The 26885-nt window shown below is 41.2% G+C and overlaps 1 pseudogene; it reads right to left on the minus strand.

The window, feature by feature from the left end:
* Window positions 1-1986: 1986 nt before the first annotated feature.
* LOC116104597 lies at window positions 1987-23660 on the minus strand (annotated as a pseudogene).
* Window positions 23661-26885: the final 3225 nt, after the last annotated feature.

The following is a 26885-nucleotide window of genomic DNA, read 5'->3' on the forward strand; positions in this document are numbered from 1 at the left end:
GTGAGAGGACAGATCAGTGTCACCTCAGATCAGTGTCCTTGTAACTACCCTCAGACAATGCTCCTAACTCCCAAGGTCAATTTCTATGGCAAGAAAATCTCCATGCATGTCCTGAGTAAACTTATGCACCACACAGAGAACCTGAGAGAGAGATGATTATGGAGCTGTACCTATGCCCCCAGAGACATATGATCACAGGGAATATGTCCATAGAGAGATTTACATAAATTTGTTCTGAGCTCATGGAAACAATCAGGGCTATGAGGCAGCCCAAAACGGTCATCTGCTAAAAGAGCCTGTGAAATATGTAATAGATGTTGTGTATATGACAAGGAGGCCATACTTTGCTTCTGTTTGCAGGAAATTGGAAAATGCCCTTTACCTTTTGGCCATTAGTTATATTCTCCTCATGTGTCTATTCAGGGACTTGTGTATTATTTGTGTACAGAATTGTTCAGTGGTTTATGTGTACAGAATTGTTACACTGAAGCAAGCAATGGAGACACACCCTCCTATGAAGGAGGTTTTAAGAATTACAAGCTATTGAAATTCAGGATGCTCAGGCTAGGAGACATTGTGTATGCATCAAACATGGCCAAAGGAAAACAGCACAGAGCAAGTGGAATGGGCCTGAATCCACAGGATTCACTCTGCTTTGTGTCCTTTCTAAAGTTGCCAGGTAACCTGTTGGTCTTGAATTCTGTTGTGAAATTTTCGTTCCATCATTTAATTATGTGAGTGGACATGCATACTAGTACAAGTGCTAGAAGCATAGGAGGTAGAGGCATCGGATCTTCAGGGCTGGAGTTAGACAGTTGTGGGCTCTCTGGCACATGGCAAGAAACAAAACTTGTCTCCTCTGCAGGAGAAGCAAGTGTTCTTCAGTGTGAGCCCCTGCCACCTGCTGGTCTGGAAGTCTTGCTTCTCTTACTGATTGTGCCTCTGCTTCCTAATTGCTGAAATCACCAACATGGACCACAGTGTTCACCCAGCATGCCACATGGCTATGGGCCACATTCTTCTGGGGTCCTAAATGCTGGGTGGCTAACGGTATATAAAGGTCTTCAAAACAAAACAGAAGTCCTTCAAGTATCCTAAATCACTTAATGGATCAAATAATTGTATTTTAACACTTTGATTGTAATCTATATTTATTTTGTCTCTTTAATGGTCCTCAAATAGTCAATTATACCCTGTTCTATGGACCCAAAATAGTGATAATAAAATATTTTGCTCATAATTTTAGTTCTTTATTGTTTATTAAAATATAGACTGATAATTGGGTTTTTAATCATTGTTATTTGTCTAACGTTTGTAAAACAATTGAAAGCTTCCATTCTGGGAAGAATTAGAAACATAAACAGAAGTGATCGTCCAGAAAACAGAATTTGAAATTTGATATTTAGCTATTTTCTTTTTGTTTTTTGTATTTTGTTGTTGTTGTTGTTGTTTGTTTGTTTGTTTGTTTGTTTGTTTTAAGCAGCAAATGGAAGTGGAGAGAGTTTATTTCCTCCTGGGCCCGACAGCTGTGCAGGGGAACACAGGCACTAGGGTGTGTGGACCTGCCAGGCCTGGAGTTCATTTGGCTGCCTGGGAGGTAACTGTGTGAATGTGTAACGGGTTGTGTAGGGACAGTCCTGATCTTCCCAGAACTAAGGCAGGGAGGGCCCTTGGGGCATGGAAGCAACAGGAGTGCAAGGCTTGGCACACAGACAGGGTGGAGCACCCAGTGTGGACTGGGTGTGCTGGGGTGGGGTGACCCTTCAGCAGAGCAAACAAGCTTGTCTCAGAGCCAGGGATAACTCGGGGTGTGGCAAGCTGGGGCATGTTGAGCTCTGGTTTCTGATTGGGAAGCTGAGTACCAGAACAGGGAGAAGAAAGGGCCTCTGGGTAGCAGGACATGACCATATAAGTGTGGCTGCAGTCAGGGTCAGGGTTCAAGTGGCTCCATAGTGAGCTGTGACGGAGCAGGTCTGCAACTCCCATTCAGGAATACATAGTCAGCTGCAACCACTCCTGGATGTTCACTTGGGTATGTCCGGTGCCATTTTTGTCACGAGATTTGAAAGCAAGGAACATGGCATCCAGCCTAACCTAGCAGCTGATGAAGTTATCGAAATCCATGTTCCCTCTCTCATCTACATAGCGCCGGATGTTCAAGTCATAGAGATGCTCATTCAGGTGGAATCCTGCTGCCTCAAAGGCCCCTGGGAGTTCATGGCTACCAATGGTCCCTGATCCGTCAGCATCAAAGCGTTTATATAGCCTGCCACGTTTTAATGTTGTTCCAGACGTACTTGAACTCCTCAAAGCCCAGCTTACCTGTGGTGTCACTATCCATAACAGGCACCATTCTCGGACAAGTGTCAAAGCCAAAACCATCAGTTTTCAGATCCGGGTGTCGGGTCACGATCTTGTTGAAGATATTCATGAGTTCTGAGGCGCTGACCTCCATGTCATCTCCAGCCAGCTGAACAAAAAGTTGCCTGAACTGACTGACCTCCTCACTCTCATTAGCCTCAGTATTAGAGTAATGTCTCCGTGGGGGCGGGGGCTCCGGGTTGTACTTCGCAGCAGCTTAGCTGACTGCGCTAATGACTCCGCCCAGGATGCACATGGCAGTTCCACCGCCTCTGCCACCTCCTCCCAATCCTATGCCTCCACCGCTGCCACCAGGAGCTCCTCTGATCAGGCCTCGGAACACATTCCCCGCGCCCCCGCCCAGACCCCCGCCTCCCACCACCCCCGCCGCCGCCGCCCCTCAAGAACGAATTCTCCAAGAACGTGATTGCAAGCTGAGTCGGATACAGCGGTCCACGGTCTTGCTCTCCTGCTGCCGGGCCTCCGGCTGTGTCCGATATTTAGCTATTTTCTAGATAAGTGTCCCCAGGCAGAGATGCACAGTGACTAGATAATCTTTTGCTTCCATTGTTTTACATTTTACCTACAGTACTCCTCACAGACCAACATTCTCTCAGGAAGGAGAACACACAGTAGATCCATCCAATGAGCATCTCCTGCTTTTCTGAGCTATTCATCTGTAGAAAGGAGAGGACACTTGTAAGAAGCGTCTTCATGCCAGGCAGCCACAGGAGACTCCCAATGTAAGGGAATGGAGTGACTTACAGCAGGGGCAGAGTTCATTCTGCACGGATGGGCCAAATCCTCCAGCATTTCTGGTTCATTTTCTCTACATCCAGATTTGGACGAGGCTCTGAACAGAGCATAGGGGCTCTGGATCACTAGCTTACAGAAGATATGCCCTGATCTCTCTTCCATACACAGTTTTTTTTTTAAGTCAGTCTGATATAAACTTACATCAGACTAGCTTGAAGCCAGCTATGTAGCTGAGGCTAGCCTGAATCCTTATCCTGATTCTACCACCCCTGAATTCTGAGAGTGGAGGTGTGGACCACCACAGCCAGCAGTGAAACAAGTTTCTGTGTAACTGCATTCTTTTGTTCTCTGTTAAAAAGAAATTGGTACTGGAAGCTACTGATTGAAATAGGAAGTATGATTTCAAAGGCCATTCAAATCCTTGCTGGAGGCTGGCTGGGCCTGATATGTTGCTCTCTTCACATGGAGAGAAGAGGCAGGAGGGTCAGAAGTATACAGCCTGTCTTACTGCAGAAGCAGCCGATACAGGACATCCTGTCTCAACAGCAACAAAGAGCCCCAGAGGAGTCCGCATAGAGACTGATTCCCTGCCTGAGGTCACTGTCTGACCTCTTGGGCACTGAGTGCTCTGCCAAGCTGGTTCCGTGTGTCCACACAGTGACCAAAATGGGCAAGCACCCATCCCAGACCATCAGGCTGTCTCCAAGGTGACGCCGAATACTCTTGTTTCCTCATAGAAAGATATTTGAGAAGTTGTTTTTAAACCATGTTTGCTGGTATGAGAAGATAAGGCAGGAGATTTGCAAGTTTGACCAACCCTGATCTGAAGAATAAGAGGCCACCTCCCCTCAAGAAACTCTGAGTTGTCCATACTCCTCTTAACCCAATATCCTCAAATCTGAAGTAGGTGGATAGAGTTGATTATCAGCCAGGGTAGGCTACAAAGTAAGACCCTCTGGAAATACACCAGCTTACAAAATGAACAAATGAATGTGTTGATTAAAGTGAACTGGAGATGTATCTCAGTGCTTCGATGCTTGCTTGGCATGCATGATGATGCCCTGGGGCTCTCTCCCCAGCCTCACATGCTGTGAAAGGAATGTGAAACTTTCAAACATGATGGTTCAGCTCAGTGGAGGAGCATCAGCATAGCTCACATCTAGGTCCCTGGTCTTTCACCATGGGTAGACTAAGGATATGAGGAATTTCTACAGGTAAAGTACTTGTAGGTATAGAATCCCAATAAATCAGGTGTCTATTTCACATAATCAAAATATTTGAAATCACCTTTAACTTTCCATTCTCAAGATTTTTTTTGTTTTCATTTGGGGTGTGTGTGTGTGTGTGTGTGTGTGTGTGTGTGTTTCTTTAGTTTCTCCCACTATATAGAACTATTAAGCAATACCCAAGGTCTCATCCTTCATCTTGAAGAGGGCTGAGTAACTTCACCTAATTGATTTCTTTTTTAACATGTTTAATGATCTGGATTAGGTCTAAGAATGACACAACTCTGGGTTTTACAGTGCATCCCTGTAATTCAATCACTCAGTAACTCCAGTTATCCTAGGCACAAAGCCACCTGAGAAACTGATTCAGATGCCAAGTGTCTGAGAAGCAGTAAGTGACACTTTTACAAGCAAGACAAGTGCCCTACCTTAGAGTTAAGCCCAACATTTTATAATGTTTTGTTGTTGTTGTTGTTGGTTATTGCTGCTTTTTGTTCCCTGGTGCTCTTAATGACCTGGGATGCTTCATCACCATCTGAGGGCTCCATGTGGGTATAATACAGCCACTTTCCAGACACATAATGTTGAACCTTTATATTTCCCATGGAAATATCCCCTTTCTCATTGCAAACCTCAGTGGCCCCGTCATTAGAATAAATGGTGGTTGTTTTATGACTGTGCTTGGGACAGTGTGTTAAGGGGGTTTGGCTGTAAATCTGATGCCTTGAATTGGAGCCTTAGAAGAACTACTACATGGTAGAAGGAAGTAATCCCCTCCTGCAAATTTTTCTCTTACCTCCACATGTAAACTCCCTGTTTCAGTTTGGGTTTTGTTGCTGTGAAGAGACACCATGACCACAGAAACTCTTATAAAGGCAAGCATTAAATGGAGTTGGCTTACAGTTTCAGAGGTTTAATCCATTATCTTCATAGTTAGAAATATGGCAGAGTGCAGGCAGGCATGGTGCTATAGAAGGAGTGAAGAGTTCTATATCTTGATCAGAAAGCATCAGAGGAGACTGGGCCACACTGGACATAGCTTAGAGCATAGGAGACCTCAAAGCCCACAGTGACACACTTTGTCCAGCAAGGCCACGCCTACTCCAACAGGCCACACCTCCTAATAGTGTCACTCCCTGGGGGCCAACCATTTAAACACATGAGTTTATGGTGGCTATTCCTATGCAAACCACCACATCCCCTATACAAGTAAATTATGCAAAACCTAGCCATAGATGAAAGAGTCAAAATAAAAAAAAAAAAATGCCAAGGCATCCTGGCCGTCAGAATGCTCTGGACTTGCTGTGTGCTGTAAAGTGAGGTTCTCTGGTTAAGGCAGAGGGCTGCTTTTGTATCAATAAGATGAAGAAAGACAGTTTAGTGCCGTGTCAACTTAGCCTTCAAAATTATTTGTTATACTTTGCTGCATTAAAATCATTACTTTTGGTGATTCTTCTTCAACTTTTTTGTACAAATATGTAGTAATCCAAAATACTCTACACATTCACTATGTTTCTCCACCAAGCTGTCAAGAACAATCTCCAAGTCAGTAAATAGAGTTAAATACTTAAAACAGGATGGCATAAACATCGCATAATTAAAAGTTATTCCCCATATAATGAAATCTTTGCTGCTCAGTTTTAGCTCTTGTAGCCATTTCAATGAAATGTTATATCCTGATAATAATTTTGTAAGTAGTTTTATTGATAGGATGTACATCAGAGCAAGAAAATCCTATCGAATCAAGAAACTCAGGTTCAGAGGGCAAGAAACTTATCTGAGGCCAGATTCAAACCCTACCTCTTGCCAACAGTCATAAAATGTCCATGATCCCCTGTCAGCCGCTGTTCTGCTAGTTCTGTTAGTTAACAAGGAAGGAGTCTCCATTGTTAGTATGATGGATACATTGTTTCAGAATAATGTTTCCACTCAGGCAGTAAATCATTATATAATTTCATTCTGTCACTCTTCGTAAATATGGTTCTTAAATGTCAGGGACATTTTCTTGGCAGAATGAATACAAAATATTTTACAGTACAGAATTGAGCTCCTGGAACGTCAGGGTCTTTGTTTCTTCCTCTTTTTCGTTTTCAATTCATCCCTCCATACTCTCCAAAGACAATATTTGAATGGTCTACCAGTCTAGCTTGCAACATGGGAATGTAACAACACTGAACAACAGTGAAGAAGAGAAATAGATGTCATGTTATAGAAACAAGACTGAATGTATAACAAGGCTACCAGAGATGAGTGTCAGGGCCGTTTGGAGGGTGGCATAGCATGGTCGCATAGCATGTATTATTGAATTAGACTTGATTGATTTGTAGATATTCAGCTAGCAAGAAAGGCTTTATATTTATAGTCAAAGAGTTTTGGGTAGAAGGGTTCAGTGTTCTGAAAAATGATTGATGAGGTCAGAAGTCTTTACCCTGAGATTGACAGAAGCTGCAATTGGATGTGAGGACCATGTCACAGAAGGCCTACCTCCTGTCACACAGGAAGTTCCTGTGCCTCTTGAGTTACTGTAAGCTAGATGAGAGATGAGGGCCTCCATCTTGGTACTGAGCCATGATGTATGTGACAGATACAAAGATTAGAACGATGCCAGCTGAACCTTATCCAGGGTCCCAGTTCTGTTGAGCTTCAAACTAATTGGGAGACAACTGACAACTAAGAGATGGGGAAATTGAAAGTTAGCCAGTTTCTTCTCTGACTTAAGATTTCCTGAGATTAAAATTTAAGTGACCCAGGGGCAATCCAAGATTTTTAAGGGCCCTGCTAATGACTGTGGATTTAGGTTTCCATATAGGATAGTATGAGACCAATCAAAACTTAAAAACCACTTGGGGGGTGGGGGGGGGGTCACATGGTCATGGGCAGACATGGAAGGACTGGGACGTGAGGGTAATCAGAGTACATGGTGTGAAATTCTCAGAATCAGTAAAATGTTATGTTGAAAAAGACCTGACACAACACAAATCTAAAAGATTAAAATAAAATTCAAGGGGCTGAAGAGATGGGTCAGTAATTACGGGTGTGTGCTACTCTTGCAGAGGGTACAAGCTCCATTGCTAGCACCATAGCAGCTCACAATCGCTTGTAGTTTTAGCTCTGAAGATCCAAAAAGCACCTGCCCCCCGCCTACATACACACACAGAGAAACAGGAGACCGAGTAGAAGAGAAATATTAATAAAATAAAAGGAAAGTTTGAATTCTTGTCACCCTTAATGAAAGAGGCTAGGAAGATTTTTGTCTCTAATTTGTATTCAATGCAAAGGCACTGTGATGGTTTGTTTATGCTCAGCCCAGGAGTAGAAGGTGTGGCCCTATTGGAGAAGGTGTGGCCTTATTGGAGAAGGTGTTGCCTTGTAGGAGTAGGTGTGTCACTATGGGTGTGGGCTTTAAGACCCTCATTCTAGCTGCCTGGAAGCCAGTATTCTGCTAGCAGCCTTCAGATGAAGATGTAGAACTCCCAGCTTCTCCTGCACCATGCCTGCCTGGATGCTGCCATGTTCCCACCTTGATAATAATGGACTGAACCACTGAACTTGTAAGCCAGCACCAATTAAATGTTGTCCTTATAAGAGTTGCCTTGGTCATGGTATCTGTTCACAGCAGTAAAACCCTAAGACAGATACCTATATTAAATGATGATTTCTGTATTAATTGCAACAATATAGAAATTGAAATATGTTTGTTTTGAAGACAAATAGTACAGAAGTATATCTTCTGAAGTTTTCCTGTACCTTCTTTTCATGTAACTTTATCATAAAGTAGAAGACTGTCCATATCTGCAGATCTCTGGCTAGTTGACATAGATTCTGTTCGTGTTGCTGTGATAAAGTACTCTGAGAAAGTAACTTAAAAGTTTACTTTGATTCACATTTGAGTCAACCATCATGGAGACATCACAGCAGGAGCTTGAGGCAGCCAGTCACCTTTCATTCACTGTCAGGAAACAGACAGTAATAAATGCATGTACTCAGCTCACACCCCCCTTTCTATACAGTTCAGGATCCCAGCCTAATGGGATAGTGGAATGGTGCCACCTAGCATGGGTGGGCCTTTTCACCTCAATTAACCTAGGCAAAATAATTTCCCTCAGGCATTCCCGGAGGTTTATCCCAGATGATTCTAGGTCACACCAAGTTGACAATGGAGATTAATCATCACACAAATTTCAAAGGAATTCCAAGTGAATGATTTCCAATTGAGAAAGGGGGCAGGAAATGGACTAGCTGGTCCATGTAAACAGAGATAAATGTTATGTGAGAATATTTCTCAATTCATGAAGCTGTCAGTAGGGATCAAAATGTACCTGAAGCTATTACATGTTGTAAGGGGCAAGGAAGGATTATCTCCTAGAGACTTGAGAGAGCATGGTCCTACTGTTACACTGACTTTAGACTTCTTGACTCCATAATAATACAAGAATACATTTCTGTCTGGTTTCTGGTAATTTGCTTATGGAGGAGGACCTAGGACAGTGGTATACCCCATCATGAATTATAGGCAGACTATAGATGATTATTGGCATACATTCCAATGATTAAAATGTTCACATGTAGGTAGCTGGAAGAAAATAACCAATAGGTGCCCTATACTGGACATTTGAGAAATCCAGTGGAATTCTAGCCATGGTGCTGTGTAGTTAGGTGTCTCTTGCTAAGTGTGATTAATGTGTTAGAAAGATAACACGTTGAAAGTGTTTAATTTGAGATTGAAAATCTAAGCATGAAAACCAGAACCCTTCTTGGTAGGTGCAGAGAACACAAGACAAAACCATAGATTTGCTCAGAGGTGTTCTGAGACTCCAAACGGTGTTTGATTCCCAGCTACGCAGAGTTTAGCTAAGCCAAGGTCAGAGTCCTGGTTGGAACAGAGCAGTGTTGTGTTCAAGTCACCAAGTCCCCCAGAACTCTGGGTAGAGCTTGCCCAGCGCTCCCTTAGGGTTGTGGTGTCCCTTTGCTTAGGAGAGCTCAGACTCCTTGCTCACACCTTCTATCTTCCACCTCCCCCACATTCCCTCCCATATTCCAGCCACAACATAACAGGCTTGGGGGTGTGCTAGTCTTGATTAGGAAGGAAAGAGACTTCTCCAAAGTAGTTACAGACATTTCTCAGGTGATAAAGATGCTGCATGAAGTGTGCATAAGCCACAGTTGGAGAATCTCAGACTGCTAAAGTTTTGGAGTAAGGTCAATATGAGTGTTAATATGAAATACCATAGGGTTATGCAGCCAGGAACTCCCCCATACTTAAGTTAAATCAGAGGTCACAAGTCATTAGATTGGATGGGGCCAGTGGTAATCTATTGTTATATGGAAAGTCATTTCAGAATCAAGCTTGAATGGAGCATTAAGCAAGCAACAAAGGCAATGTCTCCAACCTCTAAGTTATTCCTTCCTGTCACACTCATGTCTTTCTGGCCTGATGGAATAAGATCAAACAGACATCCTTACTTGAGAGTTCCAGCTAGCCTAAACTGCCCCACAGGATAACCTGGAGTGGACACTTTTTATTAGAACTATTAGTATTTATTAGTAGTGTGCAGGTGCAGCATCAGATTCCCCTCGCAGTTGTGTGGTAGCTGTCTCTGCAGTCTAGAAGTAACCATGAGATCTGGGGGATACCTGTACAGGCCTAGGACATATGACAGTAAAGGACATCCATCTATATTCTAGAACAGCAGAAACCATGTGACAATACCTAATAATAGAGACCAGTAAACACAACACTAGAGTCAGAGTGATCGCTGCTGGAAGAGGCCTGAGCTCTGAGAACATCCTGTAGAATGGAATGCGAATCCATTCTGTAAATAATATCATAGCCACTTTGTGGTCATATAACCTACGTACTGATACTTAAGATGTCTTCTTAATATAGAAGAAAGGATGAGATTAAATTGCAAATCCAGAGGCCCATCATGTCAGTAAAGTTAACAGTGGAATCGGGTATCCTAATATACTTGCTTCCTTCACTCTCTTTACTTCTGTCTAGGTAGCATGTCTTTCCACTACACTGAATTTTGCAGTCACCTTTTCTAGGCTCCTGATTGTCTTCTAAACAGGGACTTTACCTCATTCCTTGGATTCCTAACAGTGTATTTAACCCAATGTCTTTAAGAGTACCCTTAAATAAGTGTGCTTTTTCTTCCCTAGGCCCACCCCAGAATTAGATGTCCTCAAAATCTAAACATAAAACATTTTCCACCCCCACCATGCAAATCAACATCCTCAAAATGTAAAGTCAAGTGTAATTTCCTAATTCTCCCAGTACTTACTGGTTAACCTCTTTATGGACAAAGCATACACACAGATGCCTGATGCTGCTCTTTACTCTAGATGTCAGCCTAGAAGTTGGAGAAAGGAGAGTGAGTCCTCTGAAATAGAGGAACTTCTATTTTGTAGAAGAGATACTTCTTCAGCATATTTCAGCACAAGGGGGAAACTAACCTTTCTAGAGATGGTAAGCCACCTCTGCAAACCTGAAAGGTCTAGAGGCATTAATATCTTCAGGGGCACCCATTCATGTCTAGCTCCCTTGTTTTAAGTTTTTAGATTTTCCCTAGTGTCTTGACTTTCATATCTAAAAGAAAAACAAAAACAAAAACAAAAACAAAAACACAAAAAACAAAATGAAAAAACTACCTTGAAACAACACTCCAAAGTCTCCCCAGCCCTGTGATTTAGTGAAGTGTGTACATTGGTGCTTAGTCATGTTTGCCTTTATACTACAGAAGTATGGGACTTCTGATAAGCAACCATGAAAGCTCGATGACTTAATTGTTCCTTAACTACTTGTTATCAGCCATGGTTCCTTGTCATCCCACTGTAGGGCATCAATACAAGATCTCAGTGGTCAATTCTGCTATTTCTGTTGGCTTTGTCCTCTTAAACTTCTTCCACCGCACCCTAGATTGTCAAAGTCTACATTATTGCACTTGACGTATCCCCCCTTTTCCCCCTCAGAAAGCGTTGTCAGGGTCCCTTTGGTGACTAAATCAGTACCTTATAATATATTCTGCTGTGCCCCTCTCTAGCAAGGACAGTGTTCTCTTTGCTCACTGGATGGTGTATAAGCCAAGTCCAAATACCTGTATTATCATGTTTATGTTTCCCTCAGACCACTTCTCATACCACAAGAGAAGCAAATGCCAGGGCATATGCTTTTCTTTAATATTCTTACATTAACTTTTCTTACATGTTTAATTGTATCAGAAAAAAACAAAGGTACTTCTATGAATCACTTGCAACATGTGACTAAATTCCTGTGGAAAGAAATGTTGAATAGAAACTTCTTAAGATGGCTGCAGTTCAGACAAGGACATTGTTGGAGTCTTGGATAACTTTACTTCCCTGCTCAGAGTGAGAACAGGCCAACAGATATTTGTTTTAGATAGTAGGGACAAGCTCAAACATTGTTGGCTTTGAGGGAATCTCAACCCCCGACGTATATATATTTTAAGAGCAAACTAAGTCGTTTATGGAATTAATTACACAGTGGGTTTGCTTTTAATCACCACCTGGCATCTCTTTAGAATTCTTGGTTTGTTTTGAACTTAATCAGACAATAACAAACTGTTGTTATAAATCACATTCTATGTTACTGTTTTATATTAAATAATTAGAGCCATTCGAGTGATAGCAGATGAGCTAATTGCAGTTGGAAAGCATTCCTCTTTGGACAAACTCTAAATCAATTGTGTTTTGTAATTATTGTTTATTTGCTCATCAAGTCCTGAGGGCTAGTTAAAGAGCATTTTTATTTTGGTTTTTGAGAAATATGCACCAAAGTATGAAATCAGCAGTATTGCTGTCAAAGGCACATGGTATCAAAATAACTTGCCAATTTGTAAATGTCCTTCATGTGACTTTACAAGCCAATTGTCTCTTGGCTGACTGTCAAGAAATATATCAGTTACTTCTGCTCAGAAAATGTCTCTTTCTAAGATATTAAACTTTATACTGCAGAAAAATCCATAAGTTTGATCATAATTCATAGGATTTTAACTCAAGATCATTAATCAAGTTGTATAGACATGAAATTTTTAAATGAATATAATTTGGCGAGTGAAGTGGTTACTGCTACAAATACAATTCTAATTCATATTGTATTTTGATACTGTTACACATAGGAAAGAAGTGTTTGGATTTGCATTTCAACTTATTTGATTTAGGGATTCTGTTTGGTTAAATCTTGGAGGCATCTCTGGGAGACCTTTCCTAGCATAACCATTATCATTGCCAATGACCCAGGTTTGGAGATATATCCAAATTCTGCTACCCCATAAAAATCACATTACAATCATCTGTGATGTCACAAATGAGTCATGGTAACTGTGCAAAGACATTTCTGCATTATCTCCAAGATTTGACATAAACAAGAAAGAGCAGTTTGATAGTGAGGATGAATCCATTAGGAGAAGAAATGGAATCATGAGTTAATAACCAGTTTTCCGTTTGGTGCTACAATAGCATTGGTATCATCTTAGACTTCTAGAGTGATAGCAAAATTGAAGCATCTTTTTCATGACTCTCTAAGTGATAAAGCAACCAAGGAGAAGCTCTCCTCCAAGGAGAGACAGAAAGAAGGGCTCTGGGGACCAAGAAAGAGGGAATGGAAAAATCTAAAAAGCATGGAGAAGTAGAAAAGTGTCTCAGAAACACGTATAATGGCATCCATAACTCCAACTCCAGCTTCCCAGCAGGAAGAAATCGATTGTCATTATAAGCTTTCAGTCATATAGAGGGATTTGCTATAAAAGTGCCTGTCCTGTATAATAAGCTAGCTCCAGATAATTCTGTTGCATTGTTCACTATGTGAGTCCTATAACTACATGTCATTTGAGAAGGGACCTATTAAGAAATAAACTATGTTGAAGATGTTGAAGATGAAGAAACATAGAATTACAATCTAGTGTTCTCAGGGATACTCTACCACAGTGACTGGGTAGAAGATGGCCATGGGAAACATACATGTAGAAAGTCAGTCTGTTATAAATCCACTAAAAACTATAAGCAGTGAAGGGTTTGGCTTGTGGGGATATAGTGGTGGCAGCCCTGAATGTAGTTGCCTGTGAGGAGCTGAGCCTAAGACCATTGAGAGTTGTCCAGTGCATGGCTAGTCCTCATGATGCCTCGACCTCTGACATAGACTCCAGTATTTTGTTTCCCTCAGATACAAGGGCATGATCCAGCATTCAGCAGGTTAGTCATTGGCCATGTCTCCGGGTACATTGACTGCGAAGAATATGGAAGAAGTTAGTGCTTGTCTTGTCCATATATCACCAAGTCACGAAGCTCTTTAGCGTTAATGTCTCCAGATTTATAGGACAGTTGCTTATAGAGTAAATCTGTTCCTGTCATGAACAACAGACTCTTACCTGAAACTGCAAGAAATATAGATCACAACTCCATCTATATACCACATCAATCCAGTGCACTCTTCTCTTTAGTAGTTTAGCCCACTGTGCCTCAAGTTGCGAATATCTTTCTTTCTTTCACACAGGAATAATTAACATAAATGGAGAAGTTGAGTATGTATAGTCTATCCACTGAAATAAAAATGTCTCAAATTACAGATGCTCAAGTACAGGAGGCACTTATAGAACCATAAGCAGGAGCAACTAGAAAAGAAGCTCTTGATGTCATATTAGAGATAAATCACTAAAATACAGAACAAGTACTATTAAAAGCAGAAATCAAGAAGTACCAAACATATATAAAAGCAAATTTGTCAGAGGAACAGAGGATTTCTCAGGAGAAACTCCTAAGCACAAAAAGTTGGGGAATGATGTATTTCAAGACCTCAAAGAAAATAACTGCCAACCTAGACTACCATATCCAGATAAGCTATCCTTCAGAATCAGAGGAAAAATAAAAAAGACCTCTGAACCCCAATAAATTAAAGGAACTCATAGCCATTACAGCATTACATCATGACAGAAGATAGTGAAAGAAATTCTGGATGCACTAGATGATTCAAAACAAACATTCATGGGAACACAGGAAGTAATCAATCTCTTTAGAAGAGCAGATAAAAGCAAATGAGAGCAGGAAAGAATTACACAATAAACCACCAGATTTCTAAGATGAATAAGGAGAAAGACACAAAAACGGATTTTTCAAAACTACAAAAGAAAGACATTAAAATACAAGGAACTAGTATATACCTTTTAATAACAATACTGGATAATATAGATGATTAAATTTTCCCAATTAAGAGATAAAGATTGGCATATTGGATTTAAACATAAAAAAACAAGACTCACCAAATTATCAGTAGAGTGATGTTCTTACAACATATATAGACATAGAAAATGAAGATATAAAAATAATGGAATATTAAGCAAATGAAATCTGACATCACTCTACCTTTACCCAAGAAAACAGAGTTGAAGAAAAAACTACTCAAAAACTACTACATAAGGACATCACATGTTGATGAAAGATTTGACTGAGAATATGGACACGGAGCATTCACAGAACTCAACTTTATGAAACAAAGGAAAAACTTCAGTTTTTCTCTCTTACTGGTAAGTCATCCAGAGTCAAACAGTCAAGCTATGTGAAGTCAAAGCTGTAAGAGTTAAGTTGTACTATATATAAAAAGAACTAATTGATATCATCAGAATATTCCATTCAAGGGCTACAGAATACACATTCCTGTCATCAGCACATGGAACTTTATTCAACATAGATCACATTTTAGGAATAAGTCTTAACATGCATGAAGTTGTTTCCCCTTTTTTGTATTATCAGATTGTAACAGTACAAAACTAGAAATCAACAACAGAAATTATACAAACACATGGAGATTGGATTGATATACTTTGTTTTAACAATGGATCATCAGGGCAATCATGGGGAAATGGAGACTTTCTAGAATTAAATGAAAATGGAAGTTCAACTTATATTCTATAGAAATAAGTGAAGTCAGTTTTAAAAAGGAAGCGTATAGCTCTAGGTGCTGTGCTAGCTAATTTTACATCAACTTGACAAGAGCTAGTCATTTTGGAAGAGTCATCTTGAATTGGGAAAATGACCCTAACAGATTGGCCTGTGGACAGCCTATTTTCTTGATTGATAATTGACATGGGAGGCCCAACCCAATGTGAGCTGTGCCATCCATGGGCAGGTGGTCCTGGGGTGGGTAAGAAAGCAGGCTGAGCAAAGCAAGAACTACTCAGCAAGTGCAACACCCCACCCCACCCCCATCATCTCTGCATCAGCTCCTGTCTCCAGGTTCCTGCCCAGAATTCCTGCTCTCACTTCCCTGGATGGTGGACTTAAAAGTTCAAAAGTGAAATAAACCCTTTCCTCCTCAAGCAGCTATTGTGCATGTTTCATTACAGCAATAGAAAACTAAAACAGGACCTACATTATTTTTTTAAGGTAAATAACTCTCAATTTAATGGTGCATATACAGGTTTTATAATAACATGATTTTATAAGAACTCAAAATTCATAGAAGGAAAGAACAAAAATCAGAGCAGAAATGGAAACCAAAGGAACAATTCAGAGACCTAGCTCTGGTCACACAACTCCTGCTCCAGCTCTCAGACCTCATCAAAGAGGCTTCTTTTCACAGCACAAAGCTTATAGGAGTCCACAACTACTTAAGATGCAGAGGACCACCGGCCATGGGGTGCTCAACCCCTGACTGATACATCTACAATACAACCTCTATACCGGCCATGGGTGCTCAACCCCTGACTGGTATGTCTACGATACAACCTCTATACCTAATGCAACATGGAAGAAAAAGAGGCTGGTAAAAACCCAGGGTACTAGGGTATCTGGTGTGAAATAGATCCTTTCCATATGAAAGGGAAGATGCACTCACGGAAACCTCAACAACCTGGTTGCTTAAATAAGACCTGCTCAATGACACTAGTTGGCATGCTAACATAGATGGAAGAAAATCTCACAAGACTCCATCCCTAGGTGAAAAGCTATAAGTAATTAATAGTTGCTGAGAAAGGGAGCTTCCGTCTCCTCCAGGGACCAGCCCTCTAATAGGTTATTCAATATTAGGGCCTATCCCTAAACACATACACATGCAAGAAATGGTCATTGGATTCATACATATCTATACATATGTGTACAACAATAATAATTAAGCCATGGGTTTGAGAAAGAGTGGCACACATGGGAGAAGCTAGAGGAGTAGATATGATGTAAATATGGTACTCATATATGATGTTCTCAATTTTTTTAAACTTAATACGTAACTAACATTAAAGATCAACAAATAAAGTCTTTTTTAAAAAAAAAAATCAGGATTGCAAACCCTTAGCTAAACTAACAACAGAGTAGGGAGGGAGCAAAAATTAATAACTCTAGAACCTCTAAGAGAAATATTACAAAGATGTCACTGAAATGCATGGGATCTCTAGGACATATTATGGAACATTATACACCAATGACCTGGGAAATCTAGAACAAGAAAAAATTGTAGGCATATATCACAATTGAGTCAAGGGGATGGTATAAAATGTTAAATTGTCAACAAAGAGATTGAGCTCCACTAAAAATCATGCCAGCATAAAATAAACTATACAAGTATAAATGTCCCCTACAGCAGTGACTGCATTCACAAATGGCCGAGGAAGTGCAAAGTGCTACAGGAGCTGTTCAGACCTCGCTGCAGAGCAAGACCAACATTTGGGACATGTAGGTTTCAGTTTTGCTTCCTGGATTCCAAGAAGGGGATGCCAAGGGATATCAACATCAGAGAAGAATCATCAACAGAGAAACAAGAAATGAAGAGCAAGAGTCAGCGAAAGCTGCCTGCAATTGGTGAAGTACAAAAATGTGGAGTGATCAATTCACAGTGCATGTAATGTGGAACATTTGCTTGTAGCTGGAAGTCATTGTCCCCTTCTCTATTTGACAAAACAAATACTGTGAGAAGAAAGTAACTTGATAGCTATAAGCTAAGGTTGTTAGTCAAGCCTAACTTCAACAACTTTATAAATTATGAGAGAAGGCTTACCCAGAATATTTCCTGTTAGAGCTACAGATATGTCTCAGATGTTAAGAGTACTGGCTCTTCTTCCAGAGGACCTAGGTTTGATTCCCACCACCCACAATCATCTGGGTACTACCAGTTCCAGAGCATCTGATGTCTCCTTCTAGACTCTACCTGGTATGAGTACCAGGTATACATGTTGTACACCAGATGTGTTTGTAGACAAAACGCCCATCACATTAAATAAAACATGTTAACTATTTCCTCACTGACATTTAATTTAGTACACGTATTGACTGAGATCTCATGCTATCCAGCCAGAGTGGTGCTTTCCTCCTACAAAAAGACCAATCTTTTGGTACTGGATGGATGTTTAATGTCTTCTTATAGCAAGAGTCTCAATGTTTAAGGGCTCTGAGTTTCTCTTAGGCAAAGTTCCAGAAGACACCATTACTCTGCTCTTATCAGTGGAGGAAGAATTATGATGATTACTCAGGGGACACAAAGACCTTCCAAACAAGAACCACCCAAAGCCTTTCATAAGAGGCTTTCTAGAACAGACACTTAGGGGTGCAATGGGCAATGCCGTCTATGTTTGTAGAGCAAGAAGAATAATGGATGTCATTATCCTGTTCTCCTCATAGTGTCCTTTGATGAAAGCTGAAGGCATAATGACAAACAGCCCAGCAAATGTGATCATGTGTGAGGCTAAGAGAAGATTAGCCAGGTCATAGTGTCCTCTCCAATCTGACAATGGAGTGTGGGACAAAAGAACTGGATATGCTATATGACCTTCCGTCAAGTCTTCACAGCGTCACTCTTTTCAATTATTCTTTTGGAAAGGGGCAGCAGATGATTCAATTCCATCTCTAAGAAGACTGAAAAGAAAAAAAAAAGGATAGAATGTGTTAATACCAACATTACTGTCATTAAACAGCTCTACCTGGTAGAGAATCTTCATCTCTTTTGCCTGGAGTAAATTTGGTCTCTCTCTGTCTCTCTCTGTCTCTCTCTGTCTCTCTCTGTCTCTCTGTCTCTCTCTGTCTCTCTCTGTCTCTGTCTCTCTCTCTCTGTCTCTGTCTCTCTCTCTCTCTCTCTCTCTCTCTCTCTCGTGATATGCATTGTTACTGCTTGTAAAATACAAGTAAGATTGAATGGTTTGAACAATATAATTTATTTTCTCAAGACTTAGGAGCCTGGAAGTCCAAAGTTCGAGTTCCTACTGTGCAGGATTCTGTTGACTCATCATTTGTACATTGTCACCTTCTTGATCTGTCCCCACATGCTTTCCTCTGTGCATAAATGAGGTCTTCCATTCCTTTTCCTTAATGGGACCATCAACCCTATCTGATTAGGTTCCTATACCTATATCACTTGATCTTAATTATCTCCCCAAAGTCCCTGTTTCCAAGTAGAGATTGGGTTTCATGTAATATTTGTTTATGTGTGTGGAGTGTGGAGATTGACCTTTTTTTCTGCAATAGGTTGTTCTTCCCACATCTAGAAACATTCCTTGGCAGTTTTGCTGTACTTCTAGAGGTTGCAACTTTGGTTCTACAGATTGTGCCTATCCTGTGATATCCAAGTATTTCTGCCAAAGGAATAGAGATATTTTCTTTAATGTTCCCAAGAGAATTTCTAAGCATAGTCGGTGAATCCATAGCTCCCAGACAATGTTGCAGGTGAGAGACAAATTCTCTTTCCAGGACCTCATGTACCTTTTAGGCCCAGGAATGAGAATTGGGAGAAGATGGGTTTTATGGGGTCCACTGGCTTAAGGCTATGATGAGAATTTTGGTTTCTGTTTGCTGTCTTTGACAGAGATATTGAATATGTCACTTGGCAAAGTAAATATTATGCTCACTGTATTTCCATCTGCTAAGTGGATTAATAACTCAACAGGAGATATTTATATTAATATGGAGTCATTCATCAGAAACTTAAAACTTCATAGCTAGAGGTATAAGTCAGGGTAGAATGTTTATCTAATAAGTATGAAACCGTGGGTTCAATACCTCAGCAATGAAACCATGAAAGTTAAAAACAATATCCTACAATCCAAGATCCAGAAAGAGTGTCCCTCTTTAGAGTTGGTTGGCTGAGCTTTGAGAGAGTGAAGGGTTTAGATTGGTCTACATGGTGATACTATCAGCTGATTCTCTAAGGTCTGTGCCTTGTAAGATAAGAGAGACCACAGGAATCACTCCAGCACTGGCTGGTGGTATAGGTGCAGAAAGCACATAATTCAAGCCAGGGATAAATTACACTGGCAGATCTGATGGTACCAAGTTCCATGCTTTGGCCACGAGATGGCAGTGTCTGATCATATAGCAGAGCTCCCAGGTTTTGAGCCACTTTGGCTTGGAGAGAGCCTTGACTAGAAAGCTTCTGAAAGAGCTTTTAAGAAAGGCAACCGAACAGAGATGGACTCAAGGAGCCAGACACACAGTTGCATTCTCTAGATACTGGGGTTAGGGGATATTTAGGAGGATGTTGGTGAGGCTTAGCAGTCATCAAAGATGATAAACAGAAAGGACTCAGAGAAGGAAGGAGATGCTGAGAGGCTAAATTTAAGTGAAGCCAAATTAGAACAACAAGTGAAGGTCTTCACAGGAAAATCAGTTCAGGAGATGAAGATAAAATCTGTCAGTGAGGAGTTGTAGAACCTCACTTCAGAGCAGTAGTGCCTATGAGTATGTTGCCTTCCCCTTCCTCTAAATGAAGACAGTGTTCCAGACTATGCTGAGCCATCATATTTGACAGCATGTGAGCAAGTCTAGATGGAGCATGCTCCTGTGGATCTGTGTTTTCTGGTTAAGGTATCTGACCTCTTAACCCTACAATGGGAGGGGCTGTGTTCTGGATTGGAGTACAGCTAAGACTTTCATAATCTTCTTTGGAGATGCTTGTTTTACCTAAAGTATATTACTTGGCTTAAATGAGCTACTTTGGCGTCTGCTAGATGTAAATGGGGAAGAGCCTGTCTCAATAAAAAGCATAGTATTTGCTGCAGAAAGACAGTCCAGGTCAATTCTATCAGCAAACTCTGTAAGTACTCCCATGCCTTATAAGATATAAAGGGTCATAAGCATCAGAAGTCAGGATTATCACCATGACAACGATGGTTCTAGGATACAAATCCTGTGAACTTTGTTGATTTGTTTAGTGTTCAAAATATCTCATTAGCAAAATACTTGCAGGAGGAAATATGGTGACAAAGTGTAGAGCAGAGACTGAAGGAAAGGCCATCAGAGACTGCCCCACCTGGGGATCCATCCTATATACAGCCACCAAACCTGAATGCTATTGCGGATACTGGGAAGTGCTTGCTGATGGAAGTCTGGTATGGTTGTCTCCTGAGAGGCTCTGCCAGAGGCGGAAGCTCAGAGCCAACCATTGGACTGAGCACTGGGGTCCCCAATGGAGGAGTTGGAGAACAGACTAAAGGAGCTGAAGGGTTTTGCAGCCCCATAGAGGGAGCAAGAGTGTTAACAGGCCAGACCCCCCGGAGCTCCCAGGGACCTGACCATTAAACAAAGAGGGAGCTGGGGGGGGGGTCTGGCTTGTTAACACTCTTGCTCCCTCCATGGGGCTACAAAACCCCCTTTTGTTTGGTGAGACTGGACCACCAAACAAAGAATACATAGAGAGGGACCCATGGAGCTGGCTGTATATGTGACAGAGGATGGCCTTGTTGGACACCTGCAAGAAGAGAGGCCTTTGGGCCTGAGGGTGTTCGATGCCCCAATGTAGGGGAATGCCAGAGTGAGAAGATGGGAGGGGGTGGGTGGGTGGGTGGGGGAGCACCTTCATAGAGGCAAAGGGAGGGGGGATAGGATAGAGGGTTTCTGAAAGGGAGACCTGGAAAGGGGAAAACATTTGAAATGTAAATAAAGAAAATATCCAATTAAAAAATATCTCACTAGCTCACCATAAATGTGTTTTGTACTTATTAAGCAGGTTTTTATATAATTTTATATAATTCTAATTGGTAATATGTGCCAAGGATTATGTATATCATTGACAAGCCCTAACTGAAGAAACAAGAAAATGATTTGCCTACTATAGCTGCTGAGTATACCCACCTACAAAATGTGGATTTCTCTAGAAGCCTGTCCTAAATGTACAGCATCCGTTGTGGACTTTATTTTTCATATCAAGAAGATCCGTGTTGCCCTCCTTAAAGATGGGTGATATTCATGCTTCAGAATAAGATAGATTAAGTGAAAAGACCAGAGAGAAGCCTAAAATATGCAGAAAATCAAACCATAGGACAAGCCAGAATCCAAGGTCATAAAGAACTCAGTTGTCACAGTATTAGGAACTAGAGAGGTTTGGGGGATGTCCCAGAGGTAACCATGGACAGTCCCATGTATCTGCCTGTGGCTATGCAAACAGGATTCCTGAAGGAAGGGCAGGGGCCTGGAAGAAAGGGGGGAATCAGATGGTGAGAGAAATAACCAGACCAAGTCAAAGTTCCTGATCAAGGTCCAATGTGCATTTTAGAATCTGAGAAATATATAGGCTGGGGAAAACCCATCCCCCAGTAAGCCAGGACCTTGTGGCCAAATTAGAGTCTTGTTGTTCTGTCCAGAAGGCAGGTGAAGCAGCTCAGCAGGGTGAAGCTCCTAGCAGGAACTTCTAGAGAGGCAGAAAAGTGGCAGAACAAAAGGGCTTTGTTTATCTCAGGAATTCCACCCAAGTGGGCTAGCTGCTTTGTGGCAAGGGTGAGGTCTGATTCAGCCTGCTTGAGGCTGGGGGAGGTCACAGTCCCATGATGGGACCAGAACACAGTCAAAGGTTTTCAGTGATCCTCATGTTAGTGTTCAACTTCACAGCATCTCAGTCTCAGGTGTCCATTCTTTAGCCTGCCAGACTGTGGGACTTCCAAGTTTCTTAAGATAAGGAAGCAGCTCACATCTAGATCAATGCATCTTTCTTTATATGCACTTGTTATAGTTTGGATATCCAATGTCCCTCAAAGGTCTATGTGTTAAGACTCTTGTTGCAGGATGGTGCTAGTGGAAGTCCATTGGCCCTGTATGGGGTGGGTCCTAGAGGGCTGTTCCTAGTCTTGTGCTTTCAAAGGGGATTATGAGGCTCCAGCTTGTCCTGCTTCAGTTTCTGGCCATGGAATAAGAATTCCTCAGAATATAGGAAGAACAACAACCCACAAACCACAAGAAACTCAAGAAGAAGGAAGACCAAAATGTGGACATTTCATTCCTTCTTAAAAGGGGGAACAAAATATCCATGGAAGGAGTTGCAGAGACTAACTATGGAGCAGAGACTGAAGGAAGGACAAGCCAGCCTCATATAGCTGTCTCATGAGAGGCTCTGACAGTACCCGACTAATACAGAAGTAGAGGCTCACAGCCATCCATTGAACTGAGTACACGGTCCCCAGTGAAGAAGTTAGAGAAAGGATCAAAGGAGCTGAAGGTTTTGCAGCCCCTTAGGACGAACAACAATATGAACTAACTAGTACCCTCAGAGCTCCCAGGGACTCAACCACCAACCAAGGACTGCACATGGATGGGTCTGATTGTTCAGACAGCATGTGTATGGTAGAGGATTGCAAAGTCTATCATCAATGGGAGGAGAGGCCCTTGGCCCTGTGAAGGTTCTGTGCCACAGTGTAGGGGAATGCCAGGGCCAGAAAGTGGGAGAGGGTAGGGTAGCAAGCAGGGGTCAGGGGGGAGGCAGCAGGGGTTTGTTCTTGTTGTTTTTTGTTTTGTTTTGTTTTTGGTCTGTCAGGGTTTTTTTGTTGTTGTTGTTGGTTTTTTTTTGTTTTTTTTTTAGGGGAAACTGGGAAAGGAGAAATCATATGGCATGTAAATAAAGAAAATATCTAATAAAAAAAAAGAAAAAAAAAGAATTCCTTCTCCTCTCTGGCATTGTTATCTACCCTATGCATCCTGGAAGCACTGAGAGAATTCCGTTCCTTACAACTCTGAGAAGCTTGTGATCTGTCCAGTTGGCATCTCCTGCTGGCCCTTCCTCCTTTCTTGTCTCCCTCTCTCCCTCACTCCTCTCTTTTTTACTCTTGTGTACACTTCCCTTCTGAAGAAATCCCAAATCCTCATGTCACAATCACTCTTAGGGAACTGTTACAGTCTGAACATCTATCTCCCCTTGAGCCCCAACTTAATATAGTACCCTAAATCCCCAAGATGATGATGTTAGGAGGCAGGGGTCTTGGGTGTTTAAGTCATGAGAGCTGAGTCTTTAGGAAAGAGATCAGAGCCAATGAATGTGAAGATAGAGCAGGAAGACAGCCATCTATGACTTAGGAACAGGGGACTCACCAGCAAGATCACCAGCATCTCAGTCTTCAGCATGGCGACAATAGATGTCTAAAAGCCACCCAACTTGTGACACTGTGTCACTGTATAATGGAACCCTGTTATAGGGATATGAACTAAGAACAGACCTTAGGTCTAAGAGTTCAGGTCATGAAGGAAAAAAATTTAAAAAACGGAGGAAAAAGTATACCAGAGCAAAACTGATCTTTGCATAGAGGGCCAGAGACAAAGACAATTGCTGATCGTGGGACCTTCAGTTCACTGTGTTTCAATTCCTCCCTTAGTGAAAGAACAAGAAAATTGCCCCTAACATATTTAAGCACTGTTATGAACTATCAGTTTATAGTGATGATTTTTCTGGTTTTCCTCGTGTGTGTGTGTGTGTGTGTGTGTGTGTGTGTGTGTGTGTGTGTGTTGTGTACACGTTCACATGTATGGCTGTGCATTTGGAGGCCTGAGGTTGATGCTGGGAAGCTTCCTCAACACTTTATTTCTTATTCATTGAGACAAGGCCTCAATCTGACACTGGGCAACACAAGCTAGTATGACTAGCTAGCTAGCATGTTCCCTGGATCCTCCATCTTACTTTCTGATCCCTAGACTCATAGGTAAGTCACCAATCAACCTGACATTTATATGGGATCTGGGGATCCAAACTTCTGTCCTTCTACTTACACACTGAGCACTTTAAACCCGGAGCCATTTTCCAGCCCTGTATTGTATCCTAATTTTTTGTTTTTTAATAACTGTACAGCTTGGTGTTGTTTCTTTGTCCGTCCTATAACTGTTCTTTCCTTATTTTTAAAAGGTAACCTTTATATCTAAACTTATGAAGAGCTCAGGAGATATAAGCTCTGGTTTAGAAGCTGTGGAGGATTTCCTTAGAAAATTGTCACTCTGTCACAGCCACAGAGAAACTCTGTGCAGATCCCCTTTGAAGAACAAACAGAGAAAGCAATTAGCTAATAGGTTGTCTCTGCAGTTAGAATATCAACTGGATATTCAGGCATAGTCTATATAGTTGGATTATGAGGGTCTGCCTGGCCATTTCTGCCCAATCAGGAACTTTGCTGTGCAATATTTGCTCCAGCTGTCCCTAGAGTTGAACAAGATATTATGCAATATGTAAGTTAGTCAAATGTCTTTTCAAACCCCAACCCCTTTATTTTTTATAGACTATGTCCCTCAACAAACCTCTAAATACTTTTTTTTTTGAGAAGGGAAGATAGGAGATAATTTATTCTGAGCCAAATTTGAGTGACCATGGTCTGGGACTATGGATTATTGTTGTCTTTCATGACATGCTCTACCTGTTATAATCACAGAGCAAAAGCATTCAATAAATCAATGCAAGTCACAGGATACATTAGTGTGGAACTAGGCATGTTAAAGGAAGTAAGAAATTTCTGTTGTAGGTTTCAGATGCTATCTAATGACATTCTCAGCATACTCAGCTTTGAGATTGATGGAAGCTAATAGTCTGCTCCATTTCAAAGGTTTCACCTCAGAGTCAACAGGATATTAGATCAGATCTAGAAGCAGGTGATCAATGGCCATTAAAGGAACTGAGGGTAGCCCAAGATAACATTGGCTCTTGATCTGTAGCATTCCATCTTCCCACAATCACCAAGGTTCCAATCCATCAGTAGATCTTCAGAATCTTAACACAGATGTGGGTTTTTTTTCCAGTGAACTTGAGTTAATAGTTTCACCAGTTGGACAAGCATCACATTTTGTACATGTGGAAGCCAAATGTTTCATACCCCATGATGCTAGACAGTAGGAAGACTCATTCCTAGGACTGATAAACAAGAATTATGAGCAGGCAAGAAAGTAGCATTTAGCAGAGAGAAATAATTGTTAAAGTCACTACAGAAAAAGTCTCTTGATAACATTCATAGGTACCATGAGCCTGAGCTTTTCCTTGTTTATCCCCTATGATTTCATATTACATATTATGTGTGTAATGCATGGTTGGATTATTCTTAGAATAGTCAAGAAGACAGTATTGCCTAATGAAGTAAATGTAGCAATGAGGAAAACAGGCATACTAACTGAAAAGACCTTCACCTGTATCAATATACTCTATTACAAGAATGATAGGTTATTCTGTGTCTATGGTTGTCTGTACTTTAAGAAATATTGTATTGGTTAACAAATCTATTATATTTTTAATTACTTAGAATTACATTTCAGCTTCTGGTTACCAGAGTATTGAACTGACAAAATTGGTGCCAAAGTTTGTCTGTAAAATCAAAAATACTTGTCCATCAAGGCCATTACAGACATAGTGGTAAGAAGAACTCCATCATCAGTACAAATTTCAATAGTCACTACCTTTTGCAGGCTAGCTACAAATAGTAGGAGTAGTTACTGATCTGGGATAATTTCTTTCAATGCGGTGACAAAGTTCATGAAGGTGGATGAGTATGCAAGAAAGCAGTATAGAGAAATTAGTATAAGTCTTTTGATTACATCCATAATTATTCGGATTTACAGGCTAGGATTCACTAGCATCCATGAAGGAATGGCTTCAAAAAGTTAGTGAAATGTGTGCTAGAAGACAGAGGAGAGTGAGAAGAATAAGCAGCTGATGAGGTTGAAGGTGGTTACGACATGGAAGAATTAATCCCTTGTTTCATCTTCAGATTGAGGTGACTAGTGCTTTTAGTTGTTTGTCGGTGACCTAAGATGAAGTAGACTTGTGCAGAGGTTCCTCACAGCGTGAAGGTGAAAAGAACAGCTGTAGGCCAGTAGAGAGAGACTTCAGACTGGCATGTTAATCTGGTACGAAGACAAGGAGAGAATGTCTGGGTACAAAGATCTGAAAGGTGCAGTGCAACCAGAGAAAGCTAGGGTGAAGTTGACAGAAACTCTGGGCTGAAACTGGTTATTGGATGCCCAGTGCAGGCCAGGGCACGGGCAGAGGAAGAACACTGAGGTCCCCTGTCAGTTATTACATTAGGTTAGTTTTTTCATGTCCATGCCCAAAATACCTAATAGAGACATGGAAACATTTCTTTTGGCTCACGGTTTCAGAAGGTTTAGTCCATAGAGCATAGTCCTATACCTGAGCAGAACATCATAGTGACATGTGACAGACAGGAGTTATGCACATTATGGTAGACGGGAAGCAACAAGCAGTAATATGCCCCCTAAGTATCACCTCAGGCAACCTGTTTTCTTTACCCAGGCCCTACCCCAAAAAGTTTCCAGAAAGTCTCAAAATTAACACCATTAACTGAAGATAACAATGCCAAA

Source organism: Mastomys coucha, unplaced genomic scaffold, assembly GCF_008632895.1.
Source record: "Mastomys coucha isolate ucsf_1 unplaced genomic scaffold, UCSF_Mcou_1 pScaffold22, whole genome shotgun sequence".
NCBI classification, from domain to species: domain Eukaryota; kingdom Metazoa; phylum Chordata; class Mammalia; order Rodentia; family Muridae; genus Mastomys; species Mastomys coucha.